Source organism: Nicotiana attenuata, chromosome 7 (assembly GCF_001879085.1).
Source record: "Nicotiana attenuata strain UT chromosome 7, NIATTr2, whole genome shotgun sequence".
Taxonomy (NCBI): Eukaryota; Viridiplantae; Streptophyta; class Magnoliopsida; order Solanales; family Solanaceae; genus Nicotiana; species Nicotiana attenuata.
In genome coordinates, this window is record NC_031995.1 from 107,331,154 (window position 1) to 107,336,826 (window position 5,673).

Genomic DNA, 5,673 nt, shown 5'->3' on the forward strand with positions numbered 1-5,673 from the left:
TTTTTTTTTTTTTTTTTTGTGAAAAATGGCGTGATATTTAGTTTCTTATGGATGTTTCACTGTTTGGATATACTGTCTCTTTGTGCACATGTCATTGAAGTGCTATTTTTATCATTAAATTTGTCTTATTCTTTTTTGATAATTTTGTGTGAATAATCATGACTAAAAATTGATGTTCATTTGTTAATAATTGAGATTATAGCGTTGGCATTACTATTTCCTCATTTAGTCGTAAGAATTAATAGGTTTTACAAACTAAGTGGCTACGGCTTTGAAACGCAGTAGGGGCTACATTTACAATGGAATAAAATGGCTAAAATTAGATTTCTTAAGTCAAAAAGGGGTTGTTAATTAAATATAAGGCTAAAAACAGAACCTTACTAGCTAGTATAGTTTTGAATAAAATGTTAGATCCTTTTATTGAAAAACGAAAAGGATAGGGGAAAATACGAGAAAGAAGAAGAAAAATGAGTTCTTAAATACCAGTAAGAGAAATTTGTCAATAGAGTTGAATGTGGATATGAGAAATGAACAAAGAGCTAAGAATTTTGAAACCCAGATCAAGAAATTGAAAACCCAGATCAGATTCCACGTGAATTTGATTCCAATATATTGAATAAGTTATGAAACTGAAGAAGAAATGGAACATTGAGTTATTGATTCATGATTACGATGGGCTTAGTTAAGAGTACACTTAGGCCGTTAATATTCATAAACATCGTAACTTGCTTTAAGTGCGATCAATAATAAATTATCGTGGCCGTGTGTACGGTTCCCGTGGCATGGTCATGATACGTAAATCTCAATTCAAGTGTGCATTTCATGTGACCTGACCATAATTTCGAACAATAATAAAATTAAATATGTTGTAGATCGTGGGTACGGTTCCCGTGACGCGATTCGCAATGTGTACAAAACAAACGAGTGCGCGACATCGTGACTTGTTCAAATAAATTCCTTAAATAATTAAAAGCGGTTTGAAAAGGTTAAAAAATGCACAATAGGTTTTAAACGTGTAATTAATCAGATAATTAGGCCAATTATTAATAGTTAAGTGACTGTGCTAGAACCACAGAACTCGGGAATGCCTAACACCTTCTCTTAGGTTAACAAAATTCCTTACTTAGAATTTCTGGTTTCGCAGACTTTTAAATAAAGTCGATTTTCCTCGATTTGGGATTTAAAATAAACTTGTGACTTGGGACACCAAATAAACTATTTCACGTGGCGAATCTGAAAAAGGAAATAAAATAATTCTATTTCGAATAATATCACTTAAATTGAAAAAACTCCCTTATATACCCTCTCGGGTGTAATAAGGAGGTGTGACAAGCATCACAAGAGAATTTGTCATTCGTAAGAATCTTCAGGTTCTTTAATGGATGCCCACTCGATTTTTCAGTAATTCGTCTCATCATTATTGATCCAGGATGGCCCAAACGACCATGCCAAAGCACAAAAGTATTTGAATCCGTAAACTTCTGGTTTACGATAGAGTGTGCTTCAACTGTACTAATTTTTGAATAGTATAAGCCAGAAGATAAAGTTGGTACTTTTCTACAATGCATTTCTGGCCAGAAATATTCTTTGTAATACAAAGATATTCCATGTTCATTTCATCTATTGTCTCAACATGATATCCATTTCGGCGGATATCTGTAAAACTCAACAAGTTTCTTCGGGACTTGGAGGAGAATAATGCATTGTCTATAATAAGTTTTGTTCCCTTAGAGAGAAATATAATGGCTCTTCTAGAGCATTCAATCAAACTTATATTACCAGAAATTGTTGAATTGGTTTTTCCTTATGCGAATAAGAAAAGTATTTCTGATGCTTGAATATGGCATGAGTTGTTCCACTATCAATAACACAAATATCTTCATTATTTGTCTTTGATCCAAACATAATTTGAGAATTAATCCATATTCTTCAAAATGACATAAATAAAATATATTATAGTAAACATCATTATCGAAGCATAACTTTTATTTATGTACAACAATTATATAACCATACTATCTATTAAAAACAACAAAAATAAAATATTTACATTTCTACAGATTCACTACCGACTACATGACTTGTTTCTCCTTCTGGGAGTGCAAAGTAATCAGCTACATCCAAATGCATGAAGTCTAAATTATCTTCAGAAATAAAATTTGCTTCAGCATTTTTCTCTGTCTTCTTCAAGGAGGCTTGATAAAGCTCAACCAGGTGTTTTGGCGTACGACAGGTACGTGATCGGTGCTCTTTTCCTCCACATCTATAGCATATATTTTCTGCATTTGATGCTTGCACCGCTTCATGCTTTTGTTCCTTCCTTTTTCACTGCTAGTGGTGAGGAGGGTTCTTTGGTGCATTATTATTACCATGATTAGAGTTTCTTCCCCGACCACGGTCATGACCACGACTGGGGCCACGGCCTCTTCCACGTTTAGCTTGGTGAAAGTTCGTCTCATTCACTTCAGGGAATGGACAAGAACCAGTAGGTCAGCTTTCATGGTTTTTCATTAATAGCCCATTATGTTGCTCAGCTATAAGAAGATGTGAGATAAGTTCAGAATACTTTTTAAATCCCATCACTTGATATTGCTGCTGCAGGAGCATATTCGAGGCGTGAAAAGTGGTGAAAGTTTTCTCCAACATATCATGATCGGTAATATTAGCACCACATAATTTCAATTGAGAAATAATTCTGAAAATAGCAGAATTATACCCACTTATAGATTTAAAATCTTGTAGCCTTAGATGAGTCCAATCATAACGTGCCTGTGAAAGAACGACCATCTTCAGGTGGTCATATCTATTTTTTAAATTATTCCACAGTATGACTGGATCTTTAATAGTGAGATATTTCATTTTCAGGCCCTCATCAAGGTGATGGCGTATGAATATCATTGCTTTGGCACGGTCTTGGTTTGTTGCTTGATTTTGTGTCTGCCAGACCCATCGCATCAAGATGAATTTCAGCATTAAGCACCTAAGACATGTAGCTTTTGCCCGATATATCCAAGGCTACAAATTCTAATTTAAAGAGATTTGACATTATTTAGAAAAAGAAAGTTCGTACCTCGGATACTTTTATAGTATTTGCTCGAGATGGCAGAGTATCGTGCTGATAACGTGTTATAAAATAACGACTGTAAAGTAAATAAACTAAAGACAAGTATAGAAAGAAACTGATATATTATTCAACATCAAACTTATGTACACAATAAACTGAAATCTCCTCTATTTATCGAAGAAAGCAAGCTGCTACTGCAAGCTGCTGTGTAAGATGCTACTGTACCAGATATAGATAATCTTCAACTGGGGGTAATGTTTATCTATAACGGAGTACCGAAATGATAAGCTTATTGTACCCGGTATGGATAATCTTCTACCGTGTGTAATGTTTATCCATAACCAAGTACCGAAGTGATAAGCTTCTTAAGGAGGCTTATTTCCAATAGAGTACTAAATAGATAAACATATTTACGGCGGAATTCCATATGGATAAGCTTCTTCAGGAAGCTTATTTACGACGGAGTACTAAATAAACCACCATAATATAATATATTTATAGCAATATACAAAATAATACTAATATTTTATCTTATGAGACAAGCTTATTGATTTCCTAATAATTAATTTAGATTTAAATAAGTAATTAATTATCCTTCACTAAACAATCAGATTTTCAAAAATATTGGAATTTCCAAGTTCTAATAAATTATATTTGAAAATTTTAAAATATCTCGTGGAGCTCCAAAGCCATTCATACTTGTATTTATAGTTCAAAGAATTATAAATGTTGTAGGTACGTAAGCTTTTTAAGTGGATTCTTATAAACACTTTTTGATTTGCTTACAAGCCAAAGGGTAGTATGATTAAGTGAAAATTACTTTATCAGCTTCAACACTGAACATAACTATTAATTTAATTACAACACTAAAAGTAATTTCGACACATAATGCTATCGATTAACCCAAACATATCGTAGCATTATCATTCGAAGTTCTAATTTATCCTTAGAACATAAAATATCTCTCTCAATGTATATATAAAATATTTGTTTAAAATTTTTCGGATTACGACAATCAAATAGGTTAATTTTCTATCTAAATTCGAAATAAATTCTTTAAATTTTTGAATAAAATTTAATTTTAAAACCACATAACTATCACAATAATTAATGACTTAAAGTAATTAAAAATTATATGATGAAAGAAAATCTTATTTGATTTTTCAAACAATAATAGGTTCATCCAATAAGAGGGAAAATATATCCAGACTTACTCGTATTTAGTGGTTGATTGCGTAAAAAAAATTCATGTCACATAATAATCGTAGACGTGGTAAAATACATGAGCAAAGGATATAATGTTTTTCATGATATATTACTTGATGTTTGGCTATTATTCCATATTTTTAGTGCATTACTTACTTTACATTTTGATGTTTTAATGCTAAATTGTATTATATTTATGCGCTTTAATTGAGTTTGAGCTTTAATCGCTAGTGTCTTGCACTAACTGTGTGTTTTATGCCTTGTAGGAGTGATTCCGAGCTATGTAGATGTTATGGAATGAATTCAAGAGATTTGGAGTTTTGAAGTCTGAGTAAAAGCCCAAGGATACGAGTCGGGATCGCGTTTGGGAGTCAACGTATGATAGTTAGAGCAAACGAAGACTTCAGTAGGTAGATTGCGCACTGTCTAGTAAAATAGATATAACTTTCTGTTCAGAACTCCATTTTGGCTCCACAATATATGATTGGAAAGCTAACTCAAAGGACTACAACTTTCATGTTTTACGTTTTTTCAAATTCGGAACGAAACGCGTGAAGAACGCGCGAAGTCGCGCGCGTTAAAGGCTGAGGCAGAATGGTGCGCGAAGAACGCGCGAAGGATGCGCGAACTCGCGCGGTCACCCGGGAAAAGTATCTTTTTTCACATTGGAGAAGGTATAATTGTTTGGGCCCAACCCTACTTGGTATATATACATGAGAGAACGTTTTTTAGAGTAATTTTTGACCAAGGAGGACGTTTTTTAGAGGAAAACACAAGCACAGAGCCGCCGTGGAGGCCGAGTTTCATCTTTTCTTCCACCAACTTAGTCTTTTTATGTTTCTTTGTAAACCATGTCTATATGGAGCTAAACTTCACGTTCTAGGGTTGTGGTTCTTTCATGACTATTGTTATTCGCATATTGATTTTGATTTTTTAGTTTATCATATTGGTTTATTTATTCAATCCTGCACTTAATAATTTGATTGCTTGATCACCAATTGAATACTATCTACGAGTATAGAGTTGAACTCGAAAGTGGGAATTCTAGATTGCATATAGGATTGAGTAGAGCAAGTTCTTGAACCTGGGCCTCGGGGAACGGATTCGCGGTTAGGATAGACATATACCTAATTGCCTTGCTAGGTTGATTTACAGGAATTATAAATGCGTTCTTGTTGATTCTAATTCCATAGACATATATGCATTGAGTTAACTTGAATAGGCGAGTAAGAACTCGACAGATTCTTATGAGCAGTATTAACCCTGTCAACCAATAAACTAGATAAATTAGTTAGTCAATTCAATTGAAGAATACAATAGGAATGTTAGATAGCCCATAACCCTAGATCGTTTTCATTACATTGATATCATAAAAATCTGCTCTTTCTCTATTCAAAGTTCAT